The sequence below is a fragment of the Pan paniscus genome, chromosome 11 (genome assembly GCF_029289425.2).
Source record: "Pan paniscus chromosome 11, NHGRI_mPanPan1-v2.0_pri, whole genome shotgun sequence".
In the NCBI taxonomy this organism is placed as follows: domain Eukaryota; kingdom Metazoa; phylum Chordata; class Mammalia; order Primates; family Hominidae; genus Pan; species Pan paniscus.
The window spans coordinates 20,832,166-20,852,298 of NC_073260.2; positions in this window are offsets into that span (position 1 = coordinate 20,832,166).

Below are 20,133 nucleotides of genomic sequence, written 5' to 3' on the forward strand. Positions count from 1 at the left end.
AAACACTGTATGACTTCAACTGTTTTGTGGAAATAATTTAGTGCTTATTTAATTGGAATGCTTAATTAAACTTAATTATCACATGCATAGAACATTTATCACATACTGATTTTTATTGTAGATAATTGAATATTTATCACTCTGCTCCAAATTCAAATTTATTAAACCCAGAAAATAGTGTTCTACAATTTTATGTCCACTGAAACATCTATAGAGTTTTCCACATATCAGTCACCTACGTAACTTGGCTGAATGAATGAGGTTAGATAGGTAAGGCATTGCTAGTGATGGGAAGGTGATAAGGTTTTAGAGATGGTTCTGGTACATATCTCCATCCCTATGATCTATCCTCTGAAGGAAATTTCAGATCTCTTCCAAAGCATGAGTAGCTATTGAAAACAAGCCTTAAGTACCAGAAAAGCAGAGAGACAGTATGTTGAAATAGAAGGGACATGTGATTAAGATCTTAGTGACCCCACATGTGTCCTAGCTATTCTCCTAATTCCCTGTATGATTAGCCGAGCGTCACTTAACTTCCCGGGCCTTCTTTTCCTCACCTACTAACTGATGAGTTTGGACTGCACTAGGTTTCATCCAGCTCAAACCATTCATGAGGCCTCCAATGGCCCTTGTTGCGGGAATAGGAAGGATAGAAACACAGTCAGGGCAGTGTGCACTACGGTAGTTCATTCTGTCTCTTTCATTCTCAAAAGAGGTAAAAAGGGCATCCTGTGCTCTGGGCATCAAGGCAGCTGTAATTGCTGTGCTCTTTTTGGACTTAATCTGTCACAGTGGCCTGTAAACTGCCACTGAGTAGTGGGTGATGGGGGCTGCTGGAATGAGCTCCATCAACCATCAATTTACTATCCTCCAGCTATTCAAGATTGCACCTCATTTACTCAAAGAATGAACTGTTGCAAGACAAAACCTCTGCCAACATGACTGAAATAGGTCATGTTTCCACTGTTATTCAAGAAGCAGATATTGCTGGATTCCCAGGCACTACAAGGGCTGCATTAGTGAATAAGTTGTGGGAGATACACTGTACCTGGTACCTAGGGAAAGTACTTCAGGCTCCTAATGGGGCCTGATAGGGAAAAAGAGATCTTGATATAGGTCAAACGAAGGTCATTGATTTATAGTCAAATAATTCCTAAATGTTGTAAACAAATGCTATAATAGTATGAAAATTGGGAAAGCAAACTCCTTATATTTTATGTTTTGAAATGGGGTCTTCCTATGTTGTCTAGGCCAGTCTTGAACTCCTGGACTGAAGCAATCCTCCTGCCTCAGCCTCCCAGGTAGCTAGGATTAAAGCGACATATCACCATGCTGGGCGCTTTTTATTTTTCTCAAGACAAATAGCAGTACTGCAATATTTAGCACAGTGCTAAGTACACAAAAATATATATATTAAATGATTCATGTATTAATTCAACAAATATTTATTGAGCCCTAAGCTAGGAACTTTGTATACAAATAGTTTGGTTTTCTGTCCCAAAACTCAGTGGCTTAAAACAACCACTTTATTATCTCTCAATGATTCAGTTGGTTCTTCTGTCAACAGAGTCTAGTCATCTGGAGCATTGTCAGGGCTGGGATGTCTAAGATGATTCCCTCACATGGTGCTGGCTGATGACCTACTCAGAGCTCAGCCAGGGCAGTCAACCAGGGTGTCTCAGTTCTTCATGATACGGCCTCCACGTGTGTTGGGTTTCTAACAGCGTAACACATGAATTTCTAGAGTTAGGAAGTGGAAATTGTCAGTCTTATCAAGTCTTGTCTTCAAAAGTCCCAGAACATCACTTCTGTTACATTTTATTGGTTAAAGCCAGTCGTGATGCCAGACCAGATTAAAGAGGAGGGGACATAAACTGCATCTCTTGATAGAAATGATGGCGGGTACATATAAAGAGGGGAAGGACAGTTGGGAGTATCTTTTTTTTTTTTGAGACGGAGTCTCACTTTGTCGCCCACGCTGGAGTGCAGTGGCATGGTCTCAGCTCACTGCAAGCTCCACCTCCTGGGTTCATGCCATTCTCCTGCCTCAATCTCCAGGGTAGCTGGGACTACAGGTGCCCACCACCACGCGTGGCTAAATTTTTATATTTTTAATAGAGACGGGGTTTCTCTGTGTTAGCCAAGATGGTCTCGATCTCCTGACCTCGTGATCTGCCCACCTCGGCCTCCCAAAGTGCTGGGATTAGAAGCATGAGCCAATGCACCCGGCCGGGAGTATCTTTGAAGACTTGATCAAATTTTGTATCAACTGAGTTATTCCCTTTAATATGCATATGGTACTAGAATTAAAAGGTATCCACATATACATACACCTATGTTTAATAGAATTAAAACATATACCCACAAGAATGGCTAAAATTAAAAAGACACAGTACCAAGTGTTGATGAATTTTTAGAAAAATTAGAGTTCTCATATATGCAGGTGAGAATGTCAAGTGGCACAATCTCCTTGGAAAACTGTTTGGCAAGTGCTTAGAAATTTAAACGAAAATGACACATCTACTCTACAGTGACACAAAGTGAACTCGTGGTTGATCAGTACCATAGGGAGGTGGGTTGGGTGGAGTGACTAACAAGGAAAGGCACAAAGGAAACTTCTGAGGTGAGAAAAATATTTCATACCATGATTTTGGTGGTACTTACACAGGTGTACCAACTTATTAAGAATCATCACACTGTATACTTAAAATGGGTGCAATTTACTGCATGCAAATTACAACTCAATACAGATGATTTTAAAAATAAGGCACTAAATCTACTTTTTTTTCTTTTTCTTATTGTTTATTATTTACTTTAAGTTCTAGGGTACATGTGCACAACGTGCAGGTTTGTTGCATATGTATACATGTGCCATGTTGGTGTGCTGCACCCATTAGCTCGTCATTTACATTAGGTATATCTCCTAATGCTATCCCTCCCCCCTGCCCCCGACAGGCCCCAGTGTGTGGTGTTCCCCACCCTGTGTCCAAGTGTTCTCATTGTTCAATTCCCACCTATGAGTGAGAACACGCGGTGTTTGGTTTTCTGTCCCTGCAATAGTTTGCTCAGAATGATGGTTTCCAGCTTCATCCATATCCCTACAAAGGACATGAACTCATCCTCTTTTATGGCTGCCTAGTATTCCATGGTGTATATGTGCCACATTTTCTTAATCCAGTGTATCATTGATGGATATTTGAGTTGGTTCCAAGTCTTTGCTATTGTGAATAGTGCCGCTATAAACATATGTATGCATGTGTCTTTATAGCAGCATGATTTATAATCCTTTGGGTATATACCCAGTAATGGGATGGCTGGGTCAAACGGTATTTTTAGTTCTAGATACTTGAGGAATTGCCACACTGTTTTCCACAATGGTTCAACTAGTTTACAGTCCCACCAACAGTGTAAAAGTGTTCCTATTCTCCACATCCTCTCCAGCAACTGTTGTTTCCTGACTTTTTAATGATCACCATTCTAACTGGTGTGAGATGGCATCTCATTGTGGTTTTGATTTGCATTTCTCTGATGGCCAGTGAGGACGAGCATTTTTTCATGTGTCTGTTGGCTGCATAAATGTCTTCTTTTGAGAAGTGTCTTTTCATATGCTTTACCGACTTTTTGATGGGGTTGTTAGATTTTTTCTTGTAAATTTGTTTCTTTGTAGATTCTGGATATTAGCCCTTTTTCAGATGGGTAGATTGCAAAAATTTTCTCCCATTCTGTAAGTTGCCTGTTCACTCTGATGGTAGTTTCTTTTGCTGTGCATAAGCTCTTTAGTTTAATTAGATCCCATTTGTCAATTTTGGCTTTTGCTGCCATTTCTTTTGGTGTTTTAGACATGAGGTCCTTGCCCATGCCTATGTCCTGAATGGTGTTGCCTAGGTTTTCTTCCAGGGTTTTTATGGTTTTAGGTCTCATATTTAAGTCTTTAATCCATCTTGAATTAATTTTTGTATAAGGTGTAAGGAAGGGATCCAGTTTCAGCTTTCTACATATGGCTAGCCAGTTTCCCCAGCACCATTTATTAAGTAGGGAATCCTTTCCCCTTTTCTTGTTTTTGTCAGGTTTGTCAAAGATCAGATGGTTGTAGATGTGTGGTATTATTTCCGAGGGCTCTGTTCTGCTGCATTGGTCTATATATCTGTTTTGGTACCAGTACCATGCTGTTTTGGTTACTGTAGCCTTGTAGTACAGTTTGAAGTCAGGTAGCATGATGCCTCCAGCTTTGTTCTTTTGGCTTAGGATTGTCTTGGCAACGTGGGCTCTTTTTTGGTTCCACATGAACTTTAAAGTAGTATTTTTTTCCAATTCTCTGAAGAAAGTCATTGGTAGCTTGATGGGGATGGCATTCAATCTATAAATTACCTTGGGCAGTATGGCCATTTTCACAATATTGATTCTTCCTATCCATGAGCATGGAATGTTCTTCCATTTGTTTGTGTCCTCTTTTATTTCGTTGAGCAGTGGTTTGTAGTTCCCCTTGAAGAGGTCCTTCACATCCCTTGTAAGTTGGATTCCTAGGTATTTTATTCCCTTTGTAGCAATTGTGAATGGGAGTTCACTCATGGTTTGGCTCTCTGTTTGTTATTGGTGTATAGGAATGCTTGTGATTTTTGCACATTGATTTTGTATCCTGAGACTTTGCTGAAGTTGCTTATCTGCTTAAGGAGATTTTGGGCTGAGAATAATGGGGATTTCTAAATATACAATCATGTCATCTGCAAACAGGGACAATTTGACTTCCTCTTTTCCTAACTGAATACCCTTTATTTCTTTCTCCTGCCTGATTTCCCTGGCCAGATCATCCAACACTATGTTGAATAGAAGTGGTGAGAGAGCATCCCTGTCTTGTGCCAGTTTTCAAAGGGAATGCTTCCAGTTTTTGCCCATTCAGTATGATATTAGCTGTGGTTGTGTCATAAATAGTTCTTATTATTTTGAGATACATCCCATCAATCCCTAATTTCTTGAGAGTTTTTAGCATGAAGGGCTGTTGAATTTTGTTGAAGGCCTTTTCTGCATCTATTGAGAAAATCATGTGGTTTTTATCTTTGGTTCTGTTGATATGATGGATTACATTTACTGATTTGCATACGTTGAACCAGCCGTGCATCCCAGGGATGAAGCCCACTTCCTCATGCTGGATAAGCTTTTTGATGTGCTGCTGGATTCAGTTTGCCAGTATTTTTTTGAGGATTTTTGCATCGATATTCATCAGGGATATTGGTCTAAAATTCTCTTTTTTTGTTGTGTCTCTGCCAGGCTTTGGTATCAGGATGATGCTGGCCTCATAAAATGAGTTAGAGAGGATTCTCTCTTTTTCTATTGATTGTAATAGTTTCAGAAAGAATAGTAGCAGCTCCTCTTTGTACCTCTGGTAGAATTTGGCTGTGAATCAACCTGGTCCTGGACTTTTTTTGGTTGGTAGGCTCTTAATTATTGCCTCAATTTCAGAGCCTGTCGTTGGTCTATTCAGGGATTCAACTTCTTCCTGACTTAGACTTGGGAGGGTGTATGTGTTCAGGAATGTATCCATTTCTTCTAGCTTTTCTAGTTTATTTGCATAGAGGTGTTTATAGTGTTCTCTGATGGTAGTTTATATCTCTGTGGGATCAGTGGTGATATCCCCTTTATCATTTTTTATTGCATCTATTTGATTCTTCTCTCTTTTCTTCTTTATTAGTCTTGCTAGCGGTCTGTCAATTTTGTTGATCTTTTCAAAAAACCAGCTCCTGGATTCATTGATTTTTTGAAGGGTTTTTTGTGTCTCTATCTCCTTCAGTTCTGCTCTCATCTCAGTTATTTCTTGCCTTCTGCTAGCTTTTGAATGTGTGTGCTCTTGCTTCTCTAGTTCTTTTAATTATGATGTTAGGGTGTCAATGTTAGACCTTTCCTGCTTTCTCTTCTGGACATTTAGTGCTATAAATTTCCCTCTACACACTGCTTTAAACGTGTCCCGGAGATTCTGGTACACTGTGTTTTTCTTCTCATTGGTTTCAAAGAACATCTTTATTTCTGCCTTCATTTCATTATGTACCCAGTAGTCATTCAGGAGCAGGTTGTTCAGTTTCCATGTAGTTGAGCAGTTTTGAGTGAGTTTCTTAAACCTGAGTTCTAATTTGATTGCACTGTGGTCTAAGAGACAGTTTGTTATAATTTCTGTTCTTTTACATTTGCTGAGGAGTGCTTTACTTCCAACTATCTCATCAGTTTTGGAATAAGTGTGATGTGGTGCTGAGAAGAATGTATATTCTGTTGATTTGGGTTGGAAAGTTCTGTAGATGTCTATTAGGTCCACTTGGTGCAGAGCTGAGTTCAATTCCTGGATACCTTGTTAACTTTCTGTCTTGTGGATCTGTCTAATATTGTCAGTGGGGTGTTAAAGTCTTCCATCATTATTGTGTGGGAGTCTAAGTCTCTTTGTAAGTCTCTAAGGACTTGCTTTATGAATCTAGGTGCACCTGTATTGGGTGCATATATATTTAGGATAGTTAGCTCTTCTTGTTGAATTGATCTCTTTACCATTATGTAATGGCCTTCTTTGTCTCTTTTGATCTTTGTTGGTTTAAAGTCTGTTTTATCAGAGACTCGGATTGCAACCCTTGCTTCTTTTTGTTCTCCATTTACTTGGTAGGTCTTCCTCCATCCCTTTATTTTGAGCCTGTGTGTGTCTCTACACGTGAGATGGGTCTCCTGAATAAAGCACACTGATGGGTCTTGACTCTATCCAATTTGCCAGTCTGTTTCTTTTAATTTTAGCATTTAGCCAATTTACATTAAAGGTTAATATTGTTTTGTGTGAATTTCATCCTGTCATTATAATGATAGCTGCTTATTTTGCACGTTAGTTGAGGCAATTTCTTCCTAGCATTGATGGTCTTTACAATTTGGCATGTTTTTACAGTGGCTGGTACCAGTTGTTCCTTTCCACGTTTAGCACTTCCTTCAGGAGCTCTTGTAAGGCAGGCCTGGTGGTGACAAAATCTCTCAGCATTTGCTTGTCTGTAAAGGATTTTATTTCTCCTTCACTTATGAAGCTTAGTTTGGCTGGATATGAAATTCTGGGTTGAAAATTCTTTCCTTTAAGAATGTGGAATATTGGGCCCCACTCTCTTCTGGCTTGTAGAGTTTCTGCTGAGATATCCACTGTTAGTCTGATGGGCTTCCCTTTGTGGGTAGCCTGACCTTTCTCTCTGGCTGCCCTTAACATTTTTTCCTTCATTTCAACCTTGGTGAATCTGACAATTATGTGTCTTGGGGTTGCTCTTTTTGAGGAGTATCTTTGTGGTGTTCTCTGTATTTCCTGAATTTGAATGTTGGCCTGCCTCGCTAGGTTGGGGAAGTTATCCTGGATAATATCCTGAAGAGTGTTTTCCAACTTGGTTCCATTCTCCCCATCACTTTGAGGTACACCAATCAGACGTAGATTTGGTCTTTTCACATAGTCCCATATTTCTTGGAGGCTTTGTTCATTTCTTTTTAGTGTTTGCTCTCTATCCTTATCTTCTTGCTTTATTTCATTCATTTGATCTTCAATCACTGATACCCTTTCTTCCAGTTGATCGAATCAGCTACTGAAGCTTGTGCATGTGTCACGTAGTTCTCGTGCCATGGTTTTCAGCTCCATCAGGTCATTTAAGCTCTTCTCTACACTGTTTATTCTCTACACTGTTTATTCTAGTTAGCCATTCATCCAATCTTTTTTCAATATTTTTAGCTTCTTTGCAATGGGTTCGAACATCCTCCTTTAGTTCGTAGAAGTTTGTTATTACCGATCTTCTGAAGACTTCTATCAACTCATCAAAGTTATTCTCTGTCCAGCTTTGTTCCATTGCTGGCAAGGAGCTGCGTTCCTTTGGAGGAGAAGAGGCACTCTGAGTTTTGGAATTTTCAGCTTTTCTGCTCTGCTTTCTTCCCATCTTTGGGGTTTTATCTACCTTTGGTCTTTGATGTTAGTGACCTACAGATGGGGTTTTGGTGTGGATGTCCTTTCTGTTTGTTAGTTTTCCTTCTAACAGTCAATACCCTCAGCTGCAGGTCTGTTGGAGTTTGCTGGAGGTCCACTCCAGACCCTGTTTGCCTGGATATTACCTGCAGAGGCTGCAGAACCGCAAATATTGCAGATTGGCAAGTGTTGCTGCCTGATTGTTCCTCTGGAAGCTTCATCTCAGAGGGGCACCCAGCCCTATGAGGTATCAGTTGGCCCTTACTGGGAGGTGCCTCCCAGTTAGGCTACTCGGGGGTCAGGGACCCACTTTAGGAGGCAGTCTGTCCGTTCTCAGATCTCAAACTCCATGCTGGGAGAACCACTACTCTCTTCAAAGCTGCCAGATAGGGACGTTTAAGTCTGCAGAAGTTTCTGCTGCCTTTTGTTCAGCTATGCCCTGCCCCTAGAGGTGGAGTCTACAGAGGCAGGCAGGCCTCCTTGAGCTGTGGTGGGCTCCACCCAGTTCGAACTTCCAGGCAGCTTTGTTTACCTACTCAAGCCTCAGCAATGGCAGGCGCCCATTCCCTGGCCTTGCTGCCGCCTTGCAGTTCAATCTCAGACTACTGTGCTAGCAGTGAGCAAGGCTCTGTGGGCATGGGACCCTCCAAGCCATGTGCGGGACATAATCTCCTGGTGTGCCATTTGCTAAGACTGTTGGAAAAGTGCAGTATTAGGGTGAGAGTGACCCAATTTTCCAGGTGCCATCTGTCATAGCTTCCCTTGGCTAGGAAAGGGAATTCCCTGACCCCTTGCACTTCCTGGGTGAGGCAATGCCTCGCCCTGCTTTGGCTCATGGTCCGTGGGCTGCACCCACTGTCCTGCACCCACCGTCTGATGAGCCTCAGTGAGATGAACCCAGTACCTCAGTTGGAAATGCAGATATCACCCATCTTCTGCATCGCTCATGTTGGGAGCTGTAGACTGGAGCTGTTCCTCTAAATATACTTTTTTAGGTGTCCACAGTTCTCAACCACTCTTGAGTTTGGGGAAGGTGAGTTTGTCTTTCTCCTGAGCTAATTCAAATTTCCTCTGGTTTCATCAAATTTACCTCTCTCATCACTGCTTCTTTTGTGGTCATATCTCCTACCATTTTTTCTGCCCTAATTTGTATTTGCTGTAGGTGACCCAACTTACTTTATTTTTCCATAGCAGCAGTACCTTAGGGTTACTGTGTATAGCAGACTTTTTTTCCTGAAAGGTTTGGGTAGCAGTACTGGGATGGGAATAGATATATCACAACATAATTAATATATGACTAAAATATAAATATTTTCTTTTCTAGCCTACCATAGGAAATATATGACTGGCTAGCACTTACCCAGGCCACATCTGCTGGCATGTTTCTATGGCACTTTTCACACTTCTATAACTCTGATAAATGATACCCATAACTATTCCCTATCATTTATGTCTCCTTCTTAAGCATCACGCGTTTAGACATACTCATTGCAATGCTATTTTTTCCTCTCAAAGACAGTAATTATTCCAAAAAGAAATTATGACTAATTCTTAAGTCAATTTATTCTTAAAGTCAAATTAAGGCAGCTTGTCCCTCTTTCCTATATTATACAGGATGGATAAGAAGCAATCTAAGTATGAAAGAACCTCATAGTGCAAGGAAAATACAGTGACAAAGCAATATTGCCTTGTGTAATAATAACCATGTGCACAAGTTGCTAGAGAGCATATAAGAAATGCACACAACCCAAACAGGTGATGAAGAATGTGGTGAGGATAGCATAGAAAGGTTTTTGGAAAAGGGGGCATCTAAATTGAAGGCATAGGGATTATTTAACACAAACTATACCCAAAATAAATGAAGGGAAGGAGAACATAGAACATTCTGGGCAGAAAAATATGTTGAAACAAGAAAATAAAACTCTTAAGTATGCATAAAAACTAGTTGACTTATGGGGGGAAATTCCCCAACTTATATAAAAGAAGAATCCAGACATGGGTGTGGCTTTGAGTGTAGAGTGAATTCAGTGGATCAGTATTTTCCTTCTTCATCTGTTGGCTTCTTTGTCAGGTGGTTCCTCCTATGATAACAACAGTGACTGATGCAATTCCAGATACATAACCTCATTCTGTATCACCCAAAACAGTGGTTTTCTCTATTGGCTGTGTATTAGAATCACCTGGGGCTCTGTTCGCCCAACCACAGAAAACTGTTTTAAATATTTTATTATTTTAGTTATATAAATCCCCTCATGTCCGTCAGACTGTGTTCTCATTTTAGTTTGGATAGATGTTATCTGGGGATCTTCTGAAAACAAAAAAATAGAAAGCTTCTGGGTTAGAAGATATGTTCATGCATGTACAAGTGAGCGTGCACACACACCAGCAAATTCTGATGTGCATTCACAGTTTAGAACTGTGTAAAAAGAATCAAAGAAAGGAGAACTCAGAGACTAGTGTGATTGGTTACCAATAGCATTGAGTGGGAGTTAGGTAAAAAGGATGTGGGTGTAGTAATACTTATCTATGTATAGCTTTCTGCATAGCTTTACCTTTGGTACCAGATTAATTTTTCACATCACCAAGAAAATATTAACAAGAATGGGGAAGAAAGATAGATAAAATAGAATGCAAACAGAAAAAAATGTCTCCTACTGAGTCTTAAATGAATAGCATAATCACACTAAAAGGGAATAGTACTCAGTATTTTTTTAAAATAAAAAATAATAAATAAAGTACTTTGCAGCAACATGGATGGGACTGGAAGCCATTATGTTATGAATAAAAAGCCATTATTTTAGGAACAGAAAGTCAACTACCACATATTCTCACTTATAAGTCAGAGCTAAATCATGTGTATACATATGGACGTAGGGTATGGAAGAATAAACATTGGAGATTTAGAAGGCTGAGGGGGCAGAAGGGGTTAAGGCAATGATAAATTAATTAATAGGTACAATGTACATTATGCAGATGATGGATACACTAGAAGCAAAGACTTTACAACCATGCAATATATGCATGTAAGAAAATTGAGTGTTTACCCCTTAAATGTATACATTTAAAAAAAAAGAAACATTACCACTGATACTACAGAAATACAAAGAAATGAATGAGACCATTACTAACATTTATATGTAAACAGAACAGGCATGGAGGCTCATGCTTGTAATCTCAGCACTTTGGGAGGCTGAGGCAGTTGGATAACTTGAGGTCAGGAGTTCAAGACCAGCCTGACCAACATAGTGAAATCCCGTCTCTACTAAAAAGACAAAAATTAGCCTGGGCATGGTGGTGCATGGCTGTAATCCCAGCTACTCAGGAGGCTGAGGCACAAGAATCACTGGGACCTGGGAGTTGGAAGTTGCAGTGAGCCGAGATCACACCACTGCACTCTAGGTTGAGCAACAGAGTGAGACACTGTCAAAAAAACAAAACAAAACAACAACAACAACAACAACAAAACCCCACACATTTACATGTAAACAAATTGGATTACCTAGAATAATGGATAAATTATTTGAGATAAACAACCTACCAAGAGTAAATTAAAGGAAATAAAAAATCTGAATAGGCCAACATTCTGTAAGGAGATTGATCAGTAATAGAAAGCCTCCCATCAAAGAAAAGCCCAAGGCCAGTGGAATTCACTCTTGATTTCTACCAAACATTTAGAAAAGAACTAATACCAATTCTTCTCAAACTCTCCCAAAAAACTGAAGAGAATGAATTACTTGCAACCATTTTATAAAGCCAGCATTATCCCAATACCAAATTCAGATAGGAATACTGTAAGAAAAGAAAATTATAGTTCAGTATCCCTGGTGAACATAGACACAGATATTCTCAAGAAAATATTATCAAACACGGTGATCCATTCCAAGATGGCCAAATAGGAACAGCTCCAGTCTGCAGCTCCCAGCATGATCAACACAGAAGATGGGTGATTTCTGCATTTCCAACTGAGGTACCCAGTTCATCTGATTGGGACAGGTTGGACAGTGAGTGCAGCCCATGGAGGGCAAGCTGAAGCAGGGCAGGGCATCACCTCACCCGGGAAGCACAAGGGGAGGATTTCCCTTTCCTAGCCAAGGGAAGCTGTGACAGACTGTACCTGGAAAAATGGGACACTCCCACCCAAATACTGCACTTTTCCCAAAGTCTTAGCAACTGCCATACAAGGAGAGCCTCTCCCTTACCTGGCTCAGTGGGTCCCATGCCCACGGAGTCTTGCTCACTACTAGTGCAGAAGTCTGAGAGGGAACTGTGAGGTGGCAGCCTGGCTGGGGAAGGGGCGTCTACCATTGCTGAGGCTTCAGTGGGTAAACAAAGCAGCCAGGAAGCTCGAACTAGGCAGAGCCCACCACAGCTCAGCAAGGCCTATTGCCTCTAGACTCCACCTCTGTGGGCAGGGCTTACTTAGCTGAACAAAAGGCAGCAGACAACTTCTGCAGACTTAAATGGCCCTGTCTGACAGCTCTGAAGAGAGCAGTGGTTCTCCCAACATGGTGTTTGAGCTCTGAGAATGGACAGACTGCTTCCTCAATTGAGTCCCTGACCCCTGTGTAGCCTAGCTGGGAGATACTTCCCAGTAGGGGCCAACAGACACCTCATATAGGTGGGTGCCTTTCTGGGACGAAGCTTCCAGAGAAAGGATTAGGCAGCAATATTTGCTCTTCTGCAATATCTGCTGTTCTGCAGCCTCCACTGGTGATACCCAGGCAAACAGGGTCTAGAGTGGACCTCCAGCAAACTCCAACAGACCTGCAGCTGAGGGTACTGACTGCTAGAAGGAAAACTAACAAACAGAAAGGAATAGCGTCAACATTAACAAAAAGGACATCCACACCAAAACCCCATCTATAGGTCACCAACATCAAAGACCAAAGGTAGATAAAACCACAAAGATGGGGAGAAACCAGAGCAGAAAAGCTGAAAATTCTAAAAATTAGAGCACCTCTTCTCCTCCAAAGGATTGCAGCTCCTCGCCTAAAATGGAACAAAGCCAGATGGAGAATGACTTTAACAAGTTGACAGAAGTAGGCTTCAGAAGGTTGGTAATAACAAACTTCTCCAAGCTAAAGGAGCATTTTGAAATCCATCACAAGGAAGCTAAAAACCTTGCAAAAAGATTAGATGAATGGCTAACTACAATACAGTGTAGAGAAGACCTTAAATGACCTGATGGAGCTGAAAACGATGGCACAAGAACTTCGTGATGCATGTACAAGCTTCAATAGCTGATTCGACCAACTGGAAGAAAGGGTATCAGTGATTGAAGGTCAAATGAATGAAATAAAGCAAGAAGATAAGGATAGAGAGCAAACACTAAAAATAAATGAACAAACCTCCAAGAAATATGGGACTATGTGAAAAGACCAAATCTATGTCTGATTGGTGTACCTCAAAATGACGGGGAGAATGGAACCAAGTTGGAAAACACTCTTCAGGGTATTATTCAGGAGAACTTCCCCAATCTAAAAAGGCAGGCCAACATTCAAACTCAGGAAATACAGAGAACACCACAAAGATACTCCTCAAGAAGAGCAACCCCAAGACACATAATTGTCAGATTCACCAAGGTTGAAATGAAAAAAAAAAAAAATGTTAAGGGCAGCCAGAGAGAGAGGTCAGGCTACTCACAAAGGGAAGCCCATCAGACTAACAGCGGATCTCCCAGCAGAAACCCTACAAGCCAGAAGAGAGTGGGGCCCAATATTCCACATTCTTAAAGAAAAGAATTTTCAACCCAGAATTTCATATCCAGCCAAACTAAGCTTCATAAGTGAAGGAGAAATAAAATCCTTTACAGACAAGCAAATGCTGAGAGATTTTGTCACCACCAGGCCTGCCTTACAAGAGCTCCTGAAGGAAGCACCAAACATGGAAAGAAACAACCGGTAACTGGTACCAGCCACTGCAAAAACATGCCAAATTGTAAAGACCATCAATGTTATGAAGAAACTGCATCAATTAATGGGCAAAATAACTAGCTAGTATCATAATGACAGGATCAAATTCATACATAACAATATTAACCTTAAATGTGAATGGGCTAAATGCCCTAATTACAATACGCAGACTGGCAAATTGGATAGAGTCAAGACCCATCAGTGTGCTTTATTCAGGAGACCCATCTCACATGCAAAGACGCACATAGGCTCAAAATAAAGGGATGGAGGAAGATCTACAAGGGAAATGGAAAGAAAAACAAAGCCAGGGTTGCAATCCTAGTCTCTGATAAAACAGACTTTAAACCAATGAAGATCAAAAGAGACAAAGAAGTCCATTACATAATGCTAAAGGGATCAATGCAACAAGAAGAGCTAAGCATCCTAAATATATATGCACCCAATACAGGATCAACCAGATTCATAAAGCAAGTCCTTAGAGACCTACAAAGAGACTTAGACTCCCACACAATAATAATGAGAGACTTTAACACCCCACTGTCAATAACAGACAGATCAATGAGACAGAAGGTTAGCAAGGATATCCAGGACTTGAACACAGCTCTGCACCAAGCGGACCTAATAGACATCTACAGAACTCTCCAACCCAAATCAGCAGAATATTCATTTTTCTCAGCACCACATAGCACTTATGCCAAAATTGATCACATAATTGGAAGTAAAATATTCCTCAGCAAATGCAAAAGAACAGAAATCACAACAAACTGTCTCTCAGACGACAGTGCAATCAAACTAGAACTCAGGATTAGCAAACTCACTCAAAGCTGCACAACTACTTAGAAACTAAGCACCTTGCTCCAGGATGACTATGGGGTGAATAACGAAACGAAGGCACAAATAAAGATGTTCTTTGAAACCAATGAGAACAAAGACACAATGTACTAGAATCTCTGGGACACATTTAAAGCAGTTTGTAGAGGGAAATTTATATCACTAAATGCCCACAAGAGAAAGCAGGAAAGATCTAAAATCGACACCCTAACATCACAATTAAAAGAACTAGAGAAGCAAGAGCAAAAACATTCAAAAGCTAGCAGAAAGCAAGAAATAACTAAGATCAGAGCAGAACTAGAGGAGATAGAGACACAAAAAACCATTCAAAAAATCAATGAATCCAGGAGCTGGTTTTTTGAAAAGATCAATGAAATTGATAGACTACTAGCAAGACTAATAAAGAAGAAAAGAGAGAAGAATCAAATAGATGCAATAAAAATTGATAAAGGGGATATCACCACCAATCCCACAGAAATACAAGCTACCATCAGAGAATACTATACACACCTCTATGCAAATAAACTAGAAAATCTAGAAGAAATGGATACATTCCTGAACACATACACCCTCCCAAGACTAAACCAGGAAGAAGTTGAATCTCTGAATGGACCAATGACAGGCTCTGAAATTGAGGCAATAATTAACAGCCTACCAATCAGAAAAAGTCCAGAACCAGACTATTCACAGCCAAATTCTACCAGAGGTACAAAGAGGAGCTGGTACCACTCCTTTTAAAACTATTCCAATCAATAGAAAAAGAGGGAATCCTCCCTAACTCATTTTATGAGTCCAACATCATTCTCATACCAAAGCCTGGCAGAGACCCAACAAAAAGGAGATAATTTTAGAGCAATATCCCTGATGAACATCAATGTGAAAATCCATAATAAAATACTGGCAAACCGAATCCAGCAGCACATCAAAAAGCTTATCCACCACTCTCAGGTCAGCTTCATCCTTGGGATGCAAGTCTGGTTCAACATACACAAATCAATAAACATAATCCATCACATAAACACAACCAATGACAAAAACTACATGATTATCTCAGTAGATGCAGAAAAGTCCTTCGACAAAATTCAACAGCACTTCATGCTAAAAACTCTCAATAAACTAGGTATTGATGGAATATATCTCAAAATAATAAGAGCTATTTATGACAAACCCACAGCTGATATCATACTGAATGGGTAAAAACTCGAAGCATTTCCTTTGAAAACTGGCACAAGATAGGGATGCCCTCTCTCACCACTCCTATTCAACGTAATGTTACAAGTTCTGGCCAGAGCAATCAGGCAAGAGAAAGAAATAAAAGTATTCAATTAGGAAATGGGGAGGTCAAATTGTCCCTTTTTGCAGATGACATGATTGTATATTTAGAAAAGTTCATCGTCTCAGCCCAAAATCTCCTTAAGCAGATAAGCAACTTCAGCAAAGTCTCAGGATACAAAATCAATGTGCAAAAAAAACCACAAGCATTCCTACACACCAATAACAGACAGAGAGGCAAATCATGAGTGAACTCCCATTCACAACTGCTACAAAGAGAATAAAATACCTAGGAATCCAACTTACAAGGGATGTGAAGGATCTCTTCAAGGAGAACTACAAACCACTCCTCAAGGAAGTAAAAGAGGACACAAACAAATGGAAAAACATTCCATGCTCATGGATAGGAAGAATCAATATTGTGAAAATGGCCATACTGCCCAAGGTAATTTATAGATTCAATGCCATCCCCATCAAGCTACCAATGACTTTCTTCAGAGAATTGGAAAAAACTACTTTAAAGTTCATATGGAACCAAAAAAAGAGCCTGCATTGCCAAGACAATCCTAAGCAAAAAGAACAAAGCTGGAGGCATCATGCTACCTGACTTCAAACTACACTAGAAGGCTACAGTAACCAAAACAGCATGGTACTGGTACCAAAATGGATATATAGACCAAAGGAACAGAATAGAGACCTCAGAAATAACACCACAAATCTACAACCATCTGATCTTTGACAAACCTGACAAAAACAAGAAATAGAGAAAGGTTTCCCTATTTAATAAATGGTGCTGGGAAAACTAGCTAGCCATATGTAGAAAGCTGAAAGTGGATCCATTCCTTACACCTTATACAAAAATTAATTCAAGATGGATTAAAGACTTAAATACGAGACCTAAAACCATAAAACCCTGGAAGAAAACCTAGGCAATACCATTCAGGAAGTCCTTGCATATGCAAGGACTTCATGACTAAAACACAAAAAGCAGTGGCAACAAAAGCCAAAATAGACAAATGGGATCTAATTAAACTAAAGAACTACTGCATGTCAATAGAAACTATCATCAGAGTGAACAGGCAACCTACAAAATGGGAGAAAATTTTTGCAATCTACCCATCTGACAAAGGGCTAATAACCACAATCTACAAAGAACTCAAACAAATTTACAAGAAAAAAACAACCCCATCAAAAAGTGGGCAAAGGATATGAACAGACACTCCTCAAGGGAAGACATCTATGCAGCCAACAGACACATGAAAAAATGCTCATCATCACTGGTCATCAGAGAAGTGCAAATCAAAACCACAATGAGAAACCATCTCATGCCAGTTAGAATGGCAATCATTAAAAAGTCAGGAAACTACAGATGCTGGAGAGGATGTGGAGAAATAGGAACACTTTTACACTGTTGGTGGGAGCGTAAATTAGTTCAAACATTGTGGAAGACAGTGTGGTGATATCTCAAGGATCTAGAACTAGAAATACCATTTGACCCAGCAATCCCATTACTGGGTATATACACAAAGGATTATAAATCTTGCTACTATAAAGACACATGCACACATATGTTTATTGCGGCACTATTCACAGTAGCAAAGACTTGGAACCAACCCAATGTCCATCAATGATAGACTGGATTAAGAAAATGTGGCACACATACACCATGGAATACTATGCAGCCATATAAAAGGATGAGTTCAAGTCCTTTGCAGGGGCATGGATGAAGGTGGAAATCATCAGTCTCAGGAAACTATCACAAGGACAGAAAACCAAACACGGCATGTTCTCACTCATAGGTGGGAACTGAACAATGAGATCACTTGGACACAGGGCAGGGAACATCACACACCAGGGCCTGTCGGGGGATGGGGTCCGGGGGAGGGATAGCATTAGGAGAAATATCTAATGTAAATGGCGAGTTGACATGTTCTCACTCATAGGTAGGAATTGAACAATGAGAACACAAGGACACAGGAAGGGGAACATCACACACCAGGAACTATTGTGGGGTGGGGGGAGGGGGGAGGGATAACATTAGGAGATATACCTAATGCTAAATGATGAGTTAATGGGTGCAGCACACCAACATGGCACATGTATACATATGTAACCAACCTGCATGTTGTGCACATGTACCCTAAAACTTAAAGTGTAATAATAAAAAAAATGGCAAGTTGATAGGTGCAGCAAACCAACATGCCACATGTATACCTATGTATCAAATCTGCACGTTTTGCATATGTACCCTACAACTTAAAGTATAATAATAATAAAAAAAGAAAATATTATCAAACCCGATTCAACAGGACATTAGAAAGATCACTCACCATCATCAACCGAGACTCATCCCAGAGATGCAGGGGTAGTTGAACATCCACAAATAAATAAATGTGATACACCACATTAATAGAATAAAGGGCAAAAGCTATATGATCATTTCAATGGAGGCAGATAAAGACAAATTCCAACATATTGTTAAAATAAAAGCCCTCGAATTAGCCATGGAAGAAATGTACCTCAACACAACAAAGACCACATGTGACCAAACCACCTAACTTTACACTTCATAGGGAAAACTTGAAAGCTTTTTCTCTAAGATCTGGAACAAGACAAAGATGCCCATTCTCACCAGTTTTATTCAACATGATACTGGAAATCCTAGCCAGAGCAATTAGGCAAGTTAAGTAAATAAAAGCCACAAATATTGAAAAGTGAGAAGTTAAATTGTTTGCAGACAAAATTATTGTTATGTATAGAAAACCCTAAAGACTCCACCTAAATATTTTAGAACAGATAATCGAGTAAAGTTTTAGGATACAAAATCAACATGTAAATTTAGCAGCATTTCTATATATATATCAACAACAAACTATTTGAAAAAGAAATTAAGAAAACAATCTCATTTAAAATAGCTTCAAAAATAAAATACTTAGGAATAAATTTAATAAAGGAGGTGAATTATCTGTACAATGAAATCTATAAAACATTGATGAAAGAAATGGGAAAAGACACAGAGTGGAAAAATATGTTTGTGGATTGAAAGAATGAATATTTTTTAAATATCCATATGACTCAATGTGATCCACAGATTCAACATAATTCCTATCAAAATACCAATGACATTCTTCACAGAAGTAGAAAAAGCAACCGTAAAACTTGTATGGAACAACAAAAGACCCTAAGTAGCCAAAGCAATCTTAAGTGAAAAGAAGAAAGCTAGAAATATTACACTACCTGACTTCAAAATATATTACAAAGCTAGAGTAACCCAAACAGCATGATACTGGCATAAAAAACTGACACTTAGACCAATGAAACAGAATAGAGAGCTCAGAAACAAATTCATGCATTTTTCACCAAGTAGCCAACAACACACAATGGGGAATTACAGTCTCTTTAATAAATGATGTTGGGAAAACTGGATGTCCACATACAGAAGAATAAAATTAGACCCTTATTTCACATCATATTAAAAATCAGTTCAAAATGGATAAAGATTTAAATGTAAGATCCAAAACTATAAAACTACTAGAAGAAAACATAGGGAAAGCTCTATGACATTGGTTTAGGCAATGAGTTTGTAAATATGACCCTAAAAGCACACGTAACAAAAGCAAAAATAGGTAAATAGGATTACATCAAACTCAAAGGTTCTTCACAGCAAAGGGAATAATCAACAGAGTGAAGAAAACCTACAAGATGAGAGAAAATATTTGCAAACTATACACTTGACAAGACATTGATATTCAAGATATACAAAGAATGTAAACAATCCATTAGAGAGAAAATAAATAATCTGATTAAAAAATAGACAAAGGACCTGAGTAGACTTTTCTCAAAAGTAGGAATACAAATGGCCAATAAGTATATGAAAAAAGCTCAACACCATTAATCATCAGAGAAATGCAAATTAAAACCACAATGACATATAATCCTACACCAGTCAGAATGGCTATTATAAAAAGATGAAAGATAACAACAATTGATCAAAATGTGGAGAAAAGGCAACCCCTGGAAACTTTTGGTGTGGATATAAATTCGTGCAGCTTTTATAAAAATATTATGAAGCTTCCTCAAAAAATTAAAAATAGAACCACTATATATCAACTCCACTACTGGGTATATATCCAAGGAAATGAAATCAGCCTGCCAAAGATAAATCTGCTC